General features: G+C 39.5%; 1 protein-coding gene and 1 long non-coding RNA gene across 8 annotated transcripts in view; both read left to right on the plus strand.

Annotated features, from left to right (window-relative positions):
• LOC135232429 (uncharacterized) overlaps positions 1-19,206 on the plus strand; it is a 54,625-nt gene extending 35,419 nt beyond the window's left edge. Inside the window, exon 2 of the long non-coding RNA XR_010322985.1 lies at positions 185-19,206. This is a non-coding gene — a long non-coding RNA (uncharacterized LOC135232429). The remainder of the gene's footprint in view (positions 1-184) is intronic.
• The window catches only part of MED27 (mediator complex subunit 27), a 230,786-nt gene that overhangs the window by 112,009 nt on the left and 98,581 nt on the right, over positions 1-20,196 (plus strand). The window lies entirely within an intron of this gene.

The following is a 20,196-nucleotide window of genomic DNA, read 5'->3' on the forward strand; positions in this document are numbered from 1 at the left end:
TTTAGAACATTACATAAACTTAGTTGATAAAGCAGCAACAGGGTTTGAGAGGATTGACTCAAATTTGGAAAGAAGCTCTGCTGTGGGTAAAATGCTATCAAGGAGCATCGCATGCTACAGAGAAATCTTTCATGAAAGGAAGAGTCAATCGATGTAGCAAACTTCATTGTTGTTTTATTTTAAGAAATTGCCACAGCCATCCCACACTTCAGCAACTACCACCGTGATCAGTCAGCAGCCATCAGCATCAAGGCAAGACCCTCCAGCAGCAGAAAGATTACAACTCACTGAAGGCTCAGATGATGGTTAGCATTCTTTAGCAACAAAGTATTTTTTAATCAAGGTATGTACATTTTTTCTTTAGACATAATGCTATTGCACACTTAATAGACTACAGTATAGTGTAAACATAGCTTTTATGTGTACCGGGAAACCAGAAAATTCATGTAACTGGCTTTATTCCAATTTTCACTTTATTGTGGTGTTCTCAAGCCAAATCTGCAGTGTCTCTGAGGTATGCCTGTGCCCTAAAGAACTAAAACTACTGACACGAACAGACATATGCACACCTGTGTTCCTTGCAGCATTGTTCACAGTAGCAAAAAGATAAAAACCTATGTGCCTATCAGCAGGTGAATGGATAAATAAACTGTGGTACATATACACTCAATGGAATACTATGCAGTCATGAAGAATAATGATGAGTTCTCAAAATACTTTATAACATGGATGAATCTGAAGGGTATTACGCTGAGTGAAATAAGTCAGTCACAAAAGGACAAATACCGTGTGATCTACTATTATTATCTACTATTACCAGGAATGGGAGGAGGGATCACTTTCTAGGTAGTAGACACTTGTTAGTTTTGGTGATGGGTAAGGCATTATTCAATAAGAGTCAAGTCAGTATAGCTTGATCAAGATAAATGATGACGGTAAGAAGTATATAAGAATAATGGATGATTTTGGTAAAAGTCAAAACATATACAATTTGCAACAACAGTAATAACAACCAAAAAATATGTGAGTGGTTACATAAGTAGGTATCTATGTTTATATATGTAGAGGTAAGCACATATGAATATATTGTATGCATGTATAGATGTTTCTGTAGGCAAATATATATATATATATATACATGTTTGCGCTGCATATATATTCATATATAAAAGAAAGCACATGGGGACAAGTTATGGATACTTCCAGGTATAACCAGACTCTTCGTGGTATTGGTTACTGGGTTTTGAGGGTTTAGGACCATAGTCTCAGGGATCCACTCAGTCAGTTGGCATAACATAGCTCACAAAGATAATGTTCTACATCCCAGTTTGGTGGTAGTGTCAGGGGTCTTAAAAGTTTGTGAGCGGCTATCTAAAAAGATACAGCTATTGATTTCTCTGTGTCTGGAGCAAAAGAGAAAGAAGAAAACCCACCCTGAGACTAGAAGAACTAGATGGTGCTCAGCTACCACTACCAACCATTCCAAGCAGGGAAACAACAGATAGAATGGGAGAAAAATGTAGACCATAACTCAAATTTCTAAAGAAGGCCAGACTAACTGGACCAGTAGAGAATAGTGGAGCCCCTGAGACTATCACTCTGGGATACCCTTTAAGTGTAGAACTCAAACCACTCCCAGTGGTCACCTATTAGCCAAAGACAGAGCGGCTCATTAAATCATATCACCCATGGATACTGTGCTTCTCTAAACAATCATCTAAATTAGACCTAAAGGTCAATATTTACCCTAGACCAAAGATGAGAAGATAAGGGGGGGACAAGGTCGGTAGATTAATGGAAACAGAACAAACCAAGATGGAAATAATGAGAATGCTGATGCTGTGAAAAATGTAACCAGTGTCACTGAATAATATGTATACCAACCAAAACCAAATCCGCTGCCATTGAGTTGATTCTGCAGTAACACTATAGGACAGGGCAGAACTCCCCCATACAGATTCCAAGGCTGTAATCCTCACAGAAGCAGACTGCCACATCTTTCTCCCTCGAAGCAGCTAGTGGATTCAAACTGCCAACCTGTTGGTTAGCAGCCAAGCACTTTAGCCACTGCACCACCAGGTCTCTTGAATGATATGTATAGAAATTGTTAAATGAGAACCTAATTTGCTATGTAAATTTCCTCCAAAAACACAATAAAATACATTTTTTTAAATGTGCAAATTCTGTCAAAAATTTTGAGTGACTGAAACTTTTCCTGCAGGGTTTTATTTCCTAATCTGCTCCACTGAACCCTTTCTTCCACTAATAAGGAATTAAATTGTGTCTGTGCTGACTGCTGTCTACTATGAGAAATATCAGAATTCATTGAACTAAGAAGGTTCTGCTTAGCAACAATGAAGTAGTTAAAGCTAGACATTCCCATGTCTTTTTAATTTTTTAAATGGGACTAGGCAGGCTAATGTTTTTATATAGCTTTTCTACCAAACAGTCAAAAGCTATTTTAAAGAGAGAGTTTTCAAGTAAAGACTGAATTCACAAAAGGATTGAATATTGTGCACTTATTTTTAAGAACTAATTGGGAAGCATAACCATCTACTGTCAGATTCTTCCCAATAAGTGAAGAGTGATGTATTATTTTGTACCCCTTACCTTTTTGCCCTAAGGTTCCATTTGTTTTATGGAAAGACAAGGTGCAGACACGTGAAACAGCTTGCTGTGTACGTGAGCTGGTGCCTGCCAGTCTGTTTTCAGCTCTCCTGAATACTAGAATCTCTCAATCATTGAAGCCTTGTGCTGATTGCAGTAATCCATGTTTTGGGGTCAATATCAGGTGTGCTGTGAATGAGAGGAAAAATTTTGCCCAGTCCAGCATTTGATATTTAATGAACTGAGGTGGCTGGTTCCTTCCTAAAGCAGTTTAGTGCTTAGAGCTACTGCTCTTGTTAAGTGACTGCTCACTGTCTGTCCTCTCCCCTCCACCCACCTCCCTTCTTAAAGGTAATTTTCACAATTGTGAGCATGTGTGTGTGTGTACACACCCTTCAAGAAACAGTGATTTTCTTGTTAGTAATAAATTTGTACTTTTAGCAATTCACAGACCAAAAGCCGTTTAAAGAAACAGTTACGGTTTGAGCTGAGGTTCTGAACTGGATATTTGAGATGGTTCATCCAGCTCTGATTGTTCTGAAGAATAGTGTGTCTCACTCTGCTGGAACGCCAGTGCAGTAACGCACAGAGTTACATGTCAGGGTACAGTGCAACAGGATGAGGGACAACCTTCTTTATTTTTTCTTTTAATTTTTTTTTTTTAACATACACAGAAGTAGACAGAATAATGTAATGGACTCATGTTTTCCACAGCAACCATCAGCCTCTCATATTATTTTGAGGCAAATCTGAAACATCATATCTTATCCATATATACATGAGTATGTATCACTAAAGTATAAAGCGTAAAGAGTTTTTTCAGAAAACATAACCACAACATTATCATCCCACCTAAAATAAAACTAGTAATAGTTTCATAACATCACATATCCAGGCAGTGTTCAAATTTCTAGTCATCTTGTAGGTGTCGTGTATATATATATATATTTTTTTAACTGTGTGAATCAAGATCTAAATAAACCCCATACCTTCTGATTAATTGGTATGTCTTTGTCTTTTAATATATAGTTTTCCCCTCCATAGCTCTCTCTTCTTCTTTTTTCCACTCTTTCAATTTTGTTGTTACTAAAGAAACCAGGTTGTTTTTTCCTGTTGAGTTTTCCGTAGTCTGGATTTTGCTGATTGCATCCTCATGGTTTCATTTAACATTTCTCTATACTCTGTATTTACTATAAATTGGTACTTGGTTCTGGATGCTTGATCAGAGTTATGTTTGATTTGCTTGTTTGTTTGGGCAAGGCTACTTCATAGGTGGTATTGTATTTCTCAGGAGGCCAAAATGTCTGGTTGTCTTCTCTTTTTGATGATGTTAGCATCTATTTATTCTTGATGTCTAGATTCATTAGAGTATAGACTGGTGATACATTAACGTCATGATTCCTTGTTCATCTGTTAGCTGGAATGCTTCTATAAAGAGAAACTTTCTCATATCAACTATTTGTTTACCCAGTGCTGTAATTTATATAAAACCAGTGGCTGTCGGGTCAATTCCGACTCATAGCGACCCTGTAAGAGGGAGTAGAACTGCCCCATAGGGTTTCCAAGGATCGGCTTGTGGATTCAAACTGCCGACCTTTTGGTTAGCAGCCGAGCTCTCAACCATTGTGCCACCAAAACCAAAACCACACTCATTGCCGTTGAGTCAATTCCGACTCATAGAGACCCCATAGGACAGAGTAGAACTGCCCCATACAGTTACCAAGGATCGACTGGTGGATTTGAACTGCTGACCTTTTGGCTGGCAGCTGAGCTCTTAATCACTGCGCCACCAGGGCTCCACTGTGCCACCAGCGCACCATAATTTATATAGGACAGGCAGAATAAATGCTTCATTTATTTACCAGATTTCAAAATAGAGTTGGTTCTCTAGTATCCTTCATTTTTTAAATATTTTTAAAATTAAATTTAAAAATATATATATATTTTTGTAGGAACCATCATTTTTGAGATGGCTTAGGCCCTTGTCATGGACCTAGAGAGGTCTTATGCAGAGGGTAAGGGGTGGAGAATCGATGGGTGTGTTGTGTTCTAGAACCCTCACAAGAGATCCATACACAGTTCTCAGGGAGGTTGCAAAGGGCTTCTTCAAAGGCTAGCCAGCATAGCAAACTAGTCCACATTGCCTGGAGAGCTGGTCTGGGGCCGGGCTGGATAAATCAGGTTGCTCCAACCTTGGTTTTCAGATGTCTGCCTTGGATCCCTCCTGTGGAGAATCACCAGGGGTACCTCAAAAGGGAGAAATCTAGTGGCTTGCGTTCAAGTCCCACTCCCAAAACTGATCAGCTACTCTATATTTTTGTAGAGTCTGTAAAACTGGGCCAATAAACAACATCATGATAAATGGCAAAGAAATTGAAGTTGTCGAGAATTTCATTCCTTGGATCAATAATCAATGTCCATGGAAACAGCAGTCAAGAAATCAAACAACGTATTACATTGGGCACATCTGCTGCAAAAGACCCCTTTAAAGTGTTAAAAAGCACTGTGATGAGTAAGGTGTGCTGTGGTATTTTCAATTGCCTTTTATGCATGCTAAGCCTGAACAGTGAAAAAGGAAGACCCAAGAGGAATTGATGCATTTGAATTGTGGTGTTGGCAAAGAATATTGAATACACCATGAACTGCCATAAGAACAAACTAATTTATCTTGGAGGAGGTGCAGCCAGAATGCTCCTTAAAAGTGAGGTTGGTGAGACTTTTTCTTACTTGCTTTGGACATGTTTTCAGGAGGGACCAATTGCTGGAGAAAGACATCATGCTTGGTGTCATGGTTAATGTTGTGTGTCAACTTGGCTAGGCCATGAATCTCAGTGGTTTGGCACATATTATGTAAGCATCCTCCATTTTGTGATCTGATATGAGCAGCCAACTAATTGAAAGGGACATTTCCTTGGGAGTGTGGTTTACATCCAGTATATATGGATGTTCTCAATCCTACATCCAGCTCGTCAACCTTTGACCTCCGGTGCATCAGCATCCAGCCGCCTGGCCTGCAAATTTTGGGATTCACCAGCTCCCACAATCCCATGAGCCAGCAGCCTTCTACCTGACCTACTGTTTTTAGGTTTGTCAGCCCCTGTAACCACGTGAGTCAGGAGAAGCCTCCAGTCTGATGACTGAACCTCGGATTTGGGACTTGCCAGCCTCTACAACTGTGTGAGCCATTCCCTTGAAATAAATTTCTCTCTATATATTTATGTATATGCTTCACAGGTTTTTGTCCTCTAGAGAACCTAGCCTAAGACACTTGGTAAAGGTAGAGGGTCAGTGAAAAAGAGCAAGACCCACAATGAGATGGATTGACACAGTGGTTGCAACAGTGGGCCCAAACATAGCAATGATTGTGAGGGTGGCATAGGACTGGACACCATTTTGTTCTGTTACACCTAAGGTCTTTATTACTTGGAGCCAACACAATAAAAACAGAAAGTTGGAGCCAACTGGACGGCACCTAACGATAACAACATATGATTCTATTTTAAACAGAGGATTCTGCTGTTCAAAAAAAAAAGTGAAAGCCATCAACACCAGTCAAACCTTTAGATATCAGAGTTGAAACACTCCTCAGTAATCATCTTGACCAGCTTTTACTTGTGAGGAAACTGAGGCCCGGAAAGATTGTCCAAGGCCACAGCGGTATGGCAAAATGGCAACTGGACCCCAGATTTTCTAACTTTCATTCGCAGTATAGTATTTTCAGCAAACCAGGCTCGGACCTGTTTTTCATACTAGAGTTGCTCCTTCCCTATTGGAAGCAGAAGTTTGGCAGCCACATGAATGCTCTGTTATAGTTACTGCTCTGTGTAGGGGACTCAGTCAGAGGTTTGTTACGTGTGTATTGTCAAGTGTTTCTGTAGAAGTAACTTTTGAATAAGGTACCAGAAACCATGTCTGAAATAACAAGTGGTTTAAGGGTTAACCTTTCTGACTCACTAGCTTGGCAGGGCCATAAAGAATTCTGCTCAAGTTCATCTTTGTAACTGACATCAAAGTAGTACAGCTGCTACTAGAGTCCCAATTAGTGCTATTCCTGTTTAAATGGGGCTCCTCCAAGTTGAATCTTGAAATAACTGTGTTGTGATCAGGGTTTGGGAGAGCAGAAAAGGGGCAGGCCTCTTTTTGTTCTTAAAGCGTAATGATCTGTTTTTCAGTCTTTCCTGATTAGATAATAGCATTGCAGATTAGAGACAGAACCAACTTTTATTTTATTGCTGTGCTTATTTGTTTTTTGGTTGGATGTCTTTTGGTAGCTATTTCCTTAAACACTGTAAACAGTTTATATTTACAGATTTTTTGAAAGCAAGTGATGGAGCAAATTGGTCAAAAGTTCAGCTTGTCAAGGAAGAAAAAAGACCTCGAAGATATTTCTTTGCTAACTTCCCTAAATGGCTTCGTCTTTCCCCAAAGGATTGGTTTTAATTCATTGGCAAGGCCTATCAGTAATGGAAGATTGGACTAGTGATAACATTTGTTCTTCACATTTCATTACAGGCTTGCCTACTTCACATTGCCAGTCATTTTTTTTTTCCTCAACTTACTTTTAGCGGGATCCTTCCTGTTCCTTGTAGCCTGTACACAAAAGATACCTTCTGTATTCTTATTATGCCCTATGCTGTCTGTCTTTGTAATTCCTAATCCTGTAGGTTTATATTTCTCTTTGCTTCTCTAACCTGTGAACTCTCTGAGAGTGGAATTATGTCTTGTTCTTTGTCCCATCAGCAGTTATCACAGTATAGGGCTGTGGTAAATGTCAAAAATATAAATGACTCTAGCCCACTGCTACCTTTTTTTTTTTTTTAAATCAGGAAACTGAAACCCAGAGAGATGAGGAGACTTGCTCAAACTTTATGAAGCAGTTTGTTTAGAAGCAGAAAATAGATCAGAACTCAGGACTTTACCAAACTATGCTTCCCTGAAGCCATTGGTTTTAGTCGCCTTTCTTTTCTCTCAGTTCTCTCCTGGTGCATGGAGCAACACTGCTCTCTTTGATTCTGCTCACTGTCTGTTGAAGGTGTTAAAAAGCAATGGGGTTGGCCTGAAAGATTAAAGGAAAAGTAACATGGTCTAGATGGCCCAGTAACCAAATTCTTACATACTCTACGTAACAGAGAGAGATGACTGTATTTAAAAATGAGGCCAATTTCTCATGTTAGGGATATAATGCTAAACTGCCATTTATTTGGTTATAAAATTAGAGATATATTCCTTTTAAAAAATATTGACTCCAAGATATCAAAACTTTCCTTGAGTATTCATATTCAGCAAGACCTTCTCCAAATCACATATTTAAAGGGAAAAACAAAAAAGAAAAGTAACCAAAACAAATTTTACAAATGACTGCAAAGTAATTAAATTTCTTTTTACGACTTTATGTCATAAAAGGTCAAAGTGAAAATAGATGAGCATTAAACTTAAAACCAAGCATATTAGATAAAAAATTAGTTATGTTGAACACCCACTCCCACCCAGGCTTTTACAACTGAATAACATGATTCTCCCTGGTTGTTGTTGTTAGGTGCCATCAAGTTGGTTCCGACTTACAGCAACCCTATGTACAACAGAAGGAAACGCTGCCTGGTCCTGCACCATCCTCACAATTGTTACGCTTGACCCCTCTGTTGCAGCTACTGTGTCAGTCCTTCTCGTTGAGGGTCTTCCTCTTTTTCAATGACACTCTGCTTTACCAAACATGATGTCCTTCTCCAGGGACTGATCCCTCCTGATAGCAGGTCCAAAGCATGCAAGACAAAGTCTCACTATCCTTGCTTCTAAGGAGCACTCTGGCTGTACTTCTAAGACAGATTTGTTCATTCTTTTGGCTGTCCGTGGTGTAGTCAGTATTCTTCGCCAAAATAGTGATTCAAAGGTGTCAGTTCTTCGGTCTTCCTTAGTCATTGCCCAGGTTTCACATGCCATAAGGAGCCTGAAATCACCGTGGCTTGGGTCAGGTGCATCTTAGTCTTCTAGGTGACATCTTTGCTCTTTTTTAAAGAGGTTTTTTGCAGCAGATTCGCCCAATGCAATGCATCATTTGATTTCTTGACTGCTGCTTCCACAGGTGTTGATTGTAGATCCAAGTAAAATGAAGTCCTTGATGACTTCAGTCTTTTTTTTTTTTCCGTTTATGTTGATTATTGATCCAGTTGTGAGGATTGTTTTTTTCTTTATGTTGAGGTGTAATCCATACTGAAGACTGTGTAGTCTTTGATCTTCATCAGTAAATGCTTCAAGTCCTCTTTACTTTCACCTGAAAGACAAAATTCTCCCTGGTAGTCTGTATAATTATTACTTGGCACCTTCTGCATTTGTTGGTCTTGAAAAATGCATATGTCCTTCTGAACTGATGAGAGATGGGGTGGGGGAGGGGGAGATCTAGAAAAGCACCACCAAGAAAATGATTGCAAATGCAGCAACTAGTGGTGGGACAAATGGAGGATGGTGTTTGGAACATAGCAGAAGTAATAACGAGAAAGCACCCCATGCAAAAAGAATGCCTAGGAGATGAACTGGGAGGAGAATTTACAGTAAAAGGTTAGGTGTAACCCTCTGTTGACCACATTGTTCTTTCCCTTGCTACACTTTCAGGCAGATGGGCAGAGGAGGCCCCAGTGTGAGTGTAATGGACAACTGAGAGCTCACAGTCAAGACTTTCAAATTCTGTCCTATCTTTGTCATTGACCTGCTCTGCATCTTTGGGCAGGTCTCTTCTCTCTGGGCTGAGTTTTCTCATCCTTTGAATGAGTGCATTAAACTAGGTAATCTCCAGGTCCTCTTGTCACTATAAAAATCCCGTCTACACGGTTAGTATAATTACACATCCGGAATGTCCTAGAGTCATTAAAAACTCAGCCCAAGTAGTAGTAGTATAACGTGGTAAGATGAGATAATCAGCACCTTGGCTCATTATGCCACAGGAGCCTCAGGTTGTTCCTGTTTGATTTGTATATCAGTTAAGCCTCTTCCTCCACAAGTATCAGAAACCCTAGTATAATTTAAAAGTAGGACAACTTATTTGTAACAAGACAATTTATTATAACAAGAAGTTCTAAGGTGGGGCAACTCTGGGAGTTGTACTATATTTAATCAAATCTAAGACACCACCAGCTGTAAGATGTGTCCTTTTTTTATGTTCCACTATGAAAGAAAAATCTGTCAATTAAACTCCGACATACTATTGATTATAAAGCACATCTGATTTCAGAGATGATTAAATATGGAGGGAAAATGTATATCTTAGAATCCAGTGGAATATAGAAATGCAGTAGCTCAAGGATATCTTCTTTTCAGACCGCTATTCTCAGCATGCTGGCCTTGTCTTCACAGTAGCACCCTTCATGGTTGCAAGATGGCTGCAACTCATCCAGTCCTGATGCGGTGCAGAAGACACAGGTGACTGCCTATTCTGGTGCCTCCTATTCAGAAAAAGGAAGCCTTTCCAGGGAGTTCCACAGCTGATTTCCCTGCTTGTCTCATTGGCCAGAATGATTATGCTTCATACACGTGCCCACTGGTATCACAGTCATTGTCAAAGGAACTGGAAGAATATTCCCTCATGGGTTTAGAGTCAGACTACTCAGGATTTACCGAGTAGTTGTGGGTAGGGTCACCTTCCCTGAGGAATGATACCTGTCATAGGGCTTTATTCACAAGGAAATAAGTATTAGAAAAAGGAAGCATACTGGTATATAATTTAAAATTTTTCCAGATGGGAATTGCCACAGGAAGACGGTTTGTAATTAATGTCATTTATCTTCCTGCTTTGAGCGTTGAAGAGTTTGAAGTTTTACTGCTGTATTAAAACAGTGCACTCATCTGCTAACCGAAAGGTTGGAGGTTCAAGTCCATCCAGAGATACCTCAGAATAAAGACCTGGCAGTCTACTTCCCAAAAACCAGACATTGAAAACCCTATGGAGTACGGTTGTACTCTGGCACACCATGAGTCAGAATCAACTCAGAGGCAACTTTTTTTTTTAATGTAAATAGTAATTTGTACACATTTCAAAAGAAAGGTACACATTCAGTTTTGGGGGAAAAAAAATCTCATTTTTTTAAATTTAGCCATGGAGTTTATTTCTAAATGCTTGCTGAGTGATTGTTATGTCCCAAAGTTCTTAAAATTCCTTTAAAGGTGAATACTAGATTAATGGTGTTTGAACATTCCTCATCTTCCTCCCTGCATACATTGAGGCCTCCTCTTATAATGTTTGTTATGTTTTGCAACAAAGTAGATGTTCTCCATGTTTTTACCTTTTACTTGAAATAATGCAGCTGTTTACTTTTTCCTGAGAAAGATCTGGAAAAGTTAAGAATAAACATTGTCACCGAATTGTTACTTGATAATAAGACTTTTAACCTTGCTCACTCTCTTAGCCTTACTTTTCCTTCCCACAGTTCCTCTTTACTTCCTCCATGGCTGGGCGGTGACTCATTTCCTCCACCTTTCCCCGCACCCCCACCCCCCCAAGGAAACCCTGGTGGCGAAGTAGTTAAGCACTGCAGCTGCTAACCAAAAGGTCAGCAGTTCGAATCTGCCAAGCGCTCCCGGGAAACTCTATAGGGGCAGTTCTACTCTGTCCTACAGGGCTGCGATGAGTTGGAATCGACTTGACGGCAGCAGGTTTTTTTGGCTTTTCTCCTGAAAAGCTTAATGTGATTTATTCATGAATAACCTCTTGGTTCTGCCTTGAAGGCTAATACCTAATTTGTTCTTAATGTTTCTGAACAGGACTGATACAGCAAACTCTTTAGGCCGCTCTCTGTTCAGACAGTTCTTTTTGTGGTGCAGTGGTTCTTCTCTTGGATAATGTCAGTGGTCAGACTTCTGATAGTGAGTGAAGTCTGACCGTACTTATGAAGTTTCTTTTTAGAAGTATAAACTTCTTTGCATAAGGTGACTTTTAGAGATTAGCCATAGAGGACTGCAGAAAATTTTCTTTTCATTTTCGGGAAAAAGGGTTAACTAAGATTAGACTAAGGTGCATCTGACCAAACCCATGGCCTTTTCACCTGCCACATGTGCATGCAAAAGTTGGCTAGTGAAGAAGGAAGACGGAACGAGAGCTGGTGCATTTGAACTGTCCTGTTGGCAAAGAATATTGAATATACCCAAACCAAAAACCAAACCCGTTGCCGTCGAGTTGATTGCGACTCATAGCTACCCGATAGCACAGAGTAGAACTGCCCCATAGGGTCTCCAAGGGTGTGAACCTTTATGGAAGCAGACTGCCACATCTTTTTCCTGTGGAGCGGCTGGTGAATTTGAACCGTTGAACTTTTGGTTAGCAGCTGAGTGCTTAACCCACTGCACCACCAGGGCTTCTTTGAATATACCATGAACTGCCAAAACAACAAACAAACCAAACGCACTGCCGTCGAGTTGATACTGACTCACAGTGACCCTATGGGACAGAGTAGAACTGCCCCATAGAGCTTCCAAGGAGTGGCTGGTAGATTCGAACTGCCAGCCTTTTTGGTTAGCAACTGAACTCTTAACAGCTGTTTGTTTGTTTTATTAGTATGGACTGCCAAAAACTGAACACATCAGTCTTAGGAGAAATACAACCAGAATATTCCTTAGAAGTGAGGATGGTAGGACTTCAACTCACTTACTGTGGTCATGTCATCAGAAATTAGACAGATAATTATGACAAGACCAAAATCTAGGAGTAAATGTCTCTTTTCTTCAGCCTTCCCTCTCCGTCGATCTGGTTCATTAGCCATATCTCTAAATTCTATCTCAAATTATATCCTCTCTGTCACCACTAATGTGGTCCCAGTCCAGGCTGCCCTCATCTCTTACCTGGATTCCTGCAAACCCCTCCCCACTGATCCTCAGCTTTCACTCTTGCCCCTGCACAATGGCAGCCAGAGCAATCTTCATAATTTGTCCTTCTTGAGTGAGTGAGATGAACTTCCCCGTTCTGTGAAGGGTGGTCCTGTGAAGGGAGCACGGTGGCCAGGGTGCCTTTTCCAGCCTCAGGAAGGACCGCAGCACAGGTCTGTCTCTCAGAGCTCCATGGCTGCTGAGGCCTCCCGAGGTGTGCTCAGTGTCTGGCCTTTGAATGCTGTGGTTGCTCCTCCAACCTTGCTGTAGATGGCCTGCCCTCCTGCCATCCAAACCTCTCTGCCTTTCTTCCAGGCTTCCTATGCTGTTCATTTGGATATTCCCCCAGCCATGTTCCTGCAGGAGTGGAGTGAGTGGAGTGCTTGCAGATGGTTCTGCAGTCCCTTAGTGACTCCCCTCATGGTCATTTGTGATCATCTGCAGTCAGACCCTGGGAGGACTTCACCCAGTTTGCCGGTAGTTATTCCCAGACCCACTTGACAAGGCTTTCACTCAAGTGGGGTCCCTCTTTCTGGAGGTGGGTATTCCTTGCTGGTTTTGTGACTCTAAGACCAATCTGTCATGCCTTTTCACCTCTCACTGCCCAGCCCTACAACTGCTGACCCTGTGTGACCCTGCCCACTGACATTCAGTGCTTTGATTTTACCTACTGAAGATGCCGTCCACCTCTCACTGTTCTAGTTGGTTTGTATGGTTTTCAGGTGATTTAGAGAGATTCCAAAATTATACTGGGTCCATCAAATTAAATATTGGCCTTACAGGCCTTCCTGACCACCCTCAAAAGTGGCCACCCCTCCCTCACACGCTGTTGGAACTCTCTGCCTGGTGCATGTTACCACCTGATGTTTCTCTTTATTCTCTAGTTGTTTCTGAGGGCTCCGACCATCTTGCTCACTTCTGAATCCCCACTGGGCTAAAATAGTGGCAGACCCAACATACAGGAGGGGAATGAAGAGCATAATACACTCTACTCCATTCCTTGCCACCCTGAATATTGTGAAACTTTTCCCTAAAACTCTAAACCTCCTTACAATGGTTATATTATCCTGAAAAAATAAGAAAATTTTCTTCTAAAATGTTATGAGGGTACTTAAATTCTAAAACACAAAAAGAAGGCTCCATTTAAGATATTAAAAAATCAGATATACACTGAATTAAATATCACCGAAAATTAACAGTCTAGGGTTAACCTTGTCTCAGCAAAGAAGGCTGATGTCTTGGCCTCTTTCTGTTATGGATTCTGTTGTCATGTATGCATTACTTGCGTGCATGTCTGTGTACACATACACTATGGTTAAAGACAGAGTAGTAACTGGTATCTAAGACAGTGTAAACTCTATATTCACCACTGTAATGGTTCCATTGGGGCACTCTACAATATAGGGTGAAGAAAGATGGTCTTAGAACCAGAAGCAAAGCAAGATTCTTGCCCTATCTCTGCCCCTTAGTGATTATATGAGCTTGGGTCTACCACTTCATGTCGCTAGACTTACTTCCATCAGTAAAATAAGGGGGTTGGGCCCTTTCCAGCTCTGAGTACTGGGATTCTTATAAGCATAAATATTAGTTAGCTTAAGACCAATTCTAACCCCCTGGCACACGAGTCATGAGATAGAAGTGTTTTCTGAGTTGGAGCCTGCTATAAATGCAACCCGATAATGAAAACAGAAGTAATACCATTAAAAAAAAAAAAAAAAACTTCAGTTTAATTTTATAATTATCCATTTGCAAGTAGCCACTGAGTATTTTTTCGTTGTTCCACGGTGGTAGTGTCTTGGGGGATGCATTTACGAGAGATTTCTTTGGGAAGTATAGTTCTGAAAATAGTACCATGCATTTCTGAAAAATTTGAATTAACACCAACAAATTGAAATGGCATAGGGTTTGTATTTCGAATAACTTTATGACATATTTTTTATTTAAACACAAAGATTCTTGTACAGAGTAGAGAAGACTGTGAGAAAGTATTAAATTACTGATATAATAATGATGATAGCTGCCACATATTGAGCACATGTTATGTGCCAGACCCTGTGTGAAGCATATTACATACATTGTTATTTAACCATACTGTGAAGAAAACATTGTTATTTCTGTTTTACGGATGAAGAGACTGAGATGCGAAAAAATTAAACAGTGGCACAAAGCTAGTGAGGAATAAAGGTGATAATAGTTATAGTGAGCATTCATATAGTACTTGCTAGGTGCTGGGCTCTGTTCTAAGTACACCTACTCCTCACTTATCGACTGTCTTGTTATTCGACATTTAGCATTACAACAATAAGTAAAAAGTCTACTACCCAACTCTTTTGCACATTAACGATGTACGTCTGGTGGTAACGAAAACTGAGGTGCAAAATGAGAGCAACACTGGCTGTGATGGTTAAGGTTATGTGTCCTCTTGGCTGAGCTATGATTCTCAGCAGTTTGGCAGTTATATAATGATGTAATTTGGCAGTTATGTAATAATGTAGTTTGGCAGTTATATAATGATATAGTCATTCTCCATTATGTGATCTGATGTGGTCATCCTCCATAACACTGATTTTCTCATGACAGCCTGATCTTTGGAACCTAACCATGTCAATAGTGAGGAGTGGGTGTATTTTGCTTTCATTAACTCATTTAATCTTTACGAACTCCTTGAGGTTGGTACTATTACCGTATTTTTACCCAAATAATGCATGCCTCCTACATTTGTTTGCCAACTGCACCCTCCCCCCATGAGAAATTTTCATAACCATGCTATGCTAACCTTTTTTTTATAGCAACATGTAAAAAAAATTGGCATAGTGGCACTTATGAAAATACCTTGTGGAGGGAGGGCACAGTTGGCAAACAAATGTAGAAGCCGCACGTTGTTTGCGTAAAAATATGATATGTCTCTTTTTACAGATGAGAAAGCTGAGGCATGAAAAGGTTGAGTAACTTGGCCAAGGTCACATAGTAAGTGTCAGAACAAGGATTTGAACTTAGGCAGCCAGTCTCCACAGTTCAGGTTCTTGCCTTCAACAATTTCATTAGAAGTGATGCCAGAAAAGCAGAAATGATCCGAAGTAATATTAAACTTGTTCTTCATTCCGTTAGAGCCAACATTGAGTTTTTAGCCATATTGCATATGACTAAAATTCAGCAAAACTAAAACTTCCTGTTGCTTAAAATCTCGAGTTTGGGGACCATTAGCAGGAATGCACTCTTAATCTCAGGTGTCGGAACCATATTGCAAAGTGAGTGTTTGCTCTAGGGTACCTATGGTTACCAAAGAGCATTAAAGACACCCGAATTGCTGATGATCACCTGGTGTCTTCCTGGTGGCTTGGTTATTCTGCACCAGGGAGTGGGGGAGGTTTGCAAGTCTAAAATTATTGGCATGTTTTTATGAGAAATTTGAAATAATGCTTACCCACAATTGGGAGTGACCTATGGCTTACCATTTAAATAGAATCCTTTAATTTTTTGTTATTGGAACTATTTCTTAACTTAGGCTCTGTATTTAAGAAAAAACTGAAGGCTAGTGATACCTGTAAACACGAGGCAGCCTGAGGCTTTAATCAGCATGTAGATTCATAGGCAACTAAGCCAGGCTCTGTGTTTGGCTTGGGTTACTACTGTGCCAGTGAGCCAGCGGCGCTGACACGCAACCGAAAATGACAGACAAGGGCCAAGATCAACAGATCTAGCATTACTTGCTTACCTCGTGATTATTGAGCTGATTGCTTGGAAAGTCTTCAGTGGTTTTCAACTTGAAAAGCACAAATTTGAAATAAATAAATTGATCCATTAACCTGTTATAGGAAGATTCCTACTGTGCTTAGTACCCCCAGATCATCGCAGATAAGGCTGACTAAACTACCCTCTAATAGATTTTCAGGGTAATACGTGGACCATAAAATGACCATTAACCAACTTGCTTTGTTTATGGGAGGCAGGCACTTAATGCCACTGGCCTCAATGGAAGTACATTCCGCTGTGGTGTGTTTCAGTGCAGCGAAGTCATTGATCAGATGAAAATGACCAGTTAGCAAGTAAGTGTTGCCTGAGCTGTAGGCTTTATGAATAATGTGTTCTTCAGTTAAAAACAGCACTTTAAGCAATTGTTTAAACCTGACCATTTGGGAATGAGGAAGAGAGCTTCATGAATAATTTATTTTCAAAAGAAAAGATTAAGGGATCTGAACTTTTTCACCTTCTCAGACCTTTTTTATTGAAGTGAAAATACCTACATATAATATGGAGCCAGATAAATAAAACTTGTAATACATATGAGATGTAAGTTTATATACTTTCACTTTTAAAAAGCCTTTATTGAGAAATGTGTAGGCATGTAAATACAATGAGTTTAAAATAAGAACTGTGTACAGAATTGCTGGAAGGATTGCGGTATTTTAGATGCAACAATGAACATGCATTAGCATAGTGCCATGGGAAAGCTTGAAATATAGTTAATATGTCCTTGTATCGAAAAGGACTCCATGAAAGCAGACCAGTTTGATCCCTTGTGCTTAAACATTATGCTTTCCACTTTCTAAAACAGACTATCATCTTATAAGAATTGCATGTCCTTGGTTCAAGGTTTAAATAAGAGTTTGGGATGGGAGTTTGGTACCAATAGGCCAATACCAAAATTCTTTTTTCCCCCTCTACCCTCTCCTTCCTCTTGTTCTTATGTCATTGAAAACTCCCTGCAATTCTGTAGTTATGGCCCCTGTTTAATATGTGACCAGAGTTACTTGCCTCAGTTGATGAAATTTTCATCGATCATTTTGGCATTGAAGGAATTAACAAGAAGTGCACAAATGAGCCTGGATACTGCACTTCAAAGTCATAATCCTACCACGACCACCAACAGCAGCTGTCATTTATTGAGTGAATTACTCTGACAGGCTCTGTCCTAAGCACTTAACACTAATTGTTTAATCCTAACAACTTTCTGAGCTATGGGCAACTTTAGTCTTCATTTTATAGATGAGGAAACTGAGCCTTAGAGTGTTTAATTACTTTTCCAATACACCAGAGCCCGAGCTTTTACCCCTTTCACCTATACTGCTTTCTCCTTTATCCTCATAATCAGATCAGAGGTACTTGTGCAGTATAGGTAATGGATATCATATAATGGCACACTTCATTTTTTACTATTTATTTTTCAACCCCTGTGACAAACTGGAACACAGTCAAGAACAAGACATATGAGGAAAGGCCTAACTGGAATTGTTGTTGTCAGATTCCCAGACTGTCAAAGACCCTCTCACGGAGCCCATTTTCTCTGGGTTGTCAGGGTGACATGTTTGGAAACATGTAGCACACATACTGACAACAGCTAGGAGCCAATGCTTGTATAATAAGAGAGGAGACCAGGAAAAAAAAAAAAAGAAAACTATAAATGTAAAGCACAAAGGCTTGAGTTTCATGCTCATAACATTAATAAAAGATTAAATTAATTTCTTATTATGAGTAAACACAGGAATGTCTTTGTTTTTAAAAGATACTCATAGAAAATGGCTAAAATAAAGTTTGGGTATCCAAAAAGATAGACATCTGATATCTGAAACCTTTGCTAATGAGGAAAAGTATATTCTCCAGTGGTGGTAGACAAATGAGGAGAGGCTGTAGGGATTAAGTCTTGTACTTACAGCTGTTGGTATCATAAATACATTTGCCATGATATAGGAATCTTGATTGTCCTCATCTTTTTCTGCTTGCTGCTTCTGGGAGCTTTAAAAAAAATTAATGTTTAAGATAGTGGGTCTCCCATTTTGAGCCAGTCACACTTGAAAAATATTCCTTGAAATTATCTAAACTTAATTTTTGGCCATTTTGTTTCAGAAATACTAACCTCAGGGGATCTTTTTTCTCTACTCTGAAACTTAACCTATTTGGAAAAATTCCATTTACCCTCTGTAGAAATTGACTGGACATGGCTCCTGTGAATGATACGGTTGCTATTATCCCTGAACACTGTGAAAATGAACTTTGAAACAGTTGGGTAGGACTGAAACAGAAAATGATGTATAGCTTGGAAATGGTTTAGTTGAACATTATGCTTCAATATTTTACTGGCCATTGTGGCACAGGCTTTAGAAATACATGCTTGGTTTTTTAAAGTTTTATTTTTGGATTGGAAACTTTCTCATGGACCAAAATAGATGAATCAAGTGTGTTTGAATCAATGCTGAAATGTCAACCACATCTGCAGAATGAAAATCACTAGCCAGTTATTTGAAATCCACATAAAAAGAAATCATCTTACTGTGTACTTCATTCATCCAGCTTTTCCTCTTTACTGGAGGAAAGAATGTTGAGAATCTTTATAAAAATGAATATAACAGGATTATTATTTTATTCCAAGTTTTCCAGAAAATACCAAAGCATGGAATATGCTGCTCTGCATACTCTGCATAGAGAACCACCCAGTCTAGATTAATTTGAGTATTGTCAAAGCAGACACTCTAAACACATCATTTCTCCAAAGTTTGTGCCTGAAAATAGATTGAGAAGATTTTGTAAAACCTTGTGGTGTAATTCTAATTACCTTTAAACTATACCAGAATTTATTGTTGGAAAAGCAAGAGTGGATAAGAATATAGTACCCCTACCAAATAAAAATTGCAGTGGAAAATCTTACATGTAACTACATTAGTTTCTTAGGTCTGTCTTTTGGAAGCGCTTATTGGTTGTAATGTTTACTAGTAGACACATTTTAAAGGACTGGTGTACTAAAAAAAAAAAAACCCCTGCAGATTCAGAAGGTGAGAGTCCTAATCTCAGCATTGCCTGCAGCCAGCTAGAAGACTTTAAACAAGTCAGCCAGCCTCTCTCTGCCACAGTTTCTTTCTCCATAGAGTAAAAAAACTTGGACTAGGTATCCTCTCAGTTGCCTTCCAGCTCCAGAATTAGATGATTCCTTTGGGGACTATTATTATAATTCTTAAATCTGTCAACTCTTGGAATTTATTTCCAAACATGAATTGATTCACCAAAGTGCCTTCCACTTCATAGAGAAAATAGTGCTAGAGGTATCATACTATATGTTGCCACCTTCAAACAGAGAGAGAAAAAGAGCAAAAGGCCTTTTGGCTTCAGAGTGTTTTGGGTCCCAGTAGACATGAACGGGCTCTGCTATGCTAGGTGTGTAGGGAGCGGAAAGCAGAGCTTTCCCAATGTGAGATTCCTTATCTAGTTAATGAAGGCAAAAGCTTTGTTCTGTTACCCTGCTGCCTTCTTTAGGCCTTGAAACACAGAGGCCAGTGGTCCATCATTATTTACAGTGGAAATCTGGAAAAAGACCTATTTCCCGGAGTTGTTAGCAGCCCTGTAGAACCTTCATAAAAATGATGAAAAGTTTCTGAGTCATGCTAATCAAGCTTAAACACTTTAAATTGTTTAACAACAAATAACATGCTCTACTTTTGGAGCTCAACAAAGAAAGAAACCTTTGAATTAAGGCTAAAAAATATCAGTGAGCATTTCAGGCAAGGAAGAAATACTGTTCTGTGGATGTGATGTGTGTTACCCAAAGCCACCTCCCAGACAGCTTTGCCTTTATTTTCTCAGAAACAAGTCACCATCTTGTTCATTTCTTGTCTACTGCAGCATATGCAGGCCATTTTAACAGGAATTTGATGGGTTTAAATGTCAAGAGTTTTGCCCAGTGGGTAAAACCCTTATTTATACTGGAGGGTTAAAAATGTTGATAAGCAGGAGTTTAACCTCCTTATTTTCATG

Source organism: Loxodonta africana, chromosome 9 (assembly GCF_030014295.1).
Source record: "Loxodonta africana isolate mLoxAfr1 chromosome 9, mLoxAfr1.hap2, whole genome shotgun sequence".
NCBI classification, from domain to species: domain Eukaryota; kingdom Metazoa; phylum Chordata; class Mammalia; order Proboscidea; family Elephantidae; genus Loxodonta; species Loxodonta africana.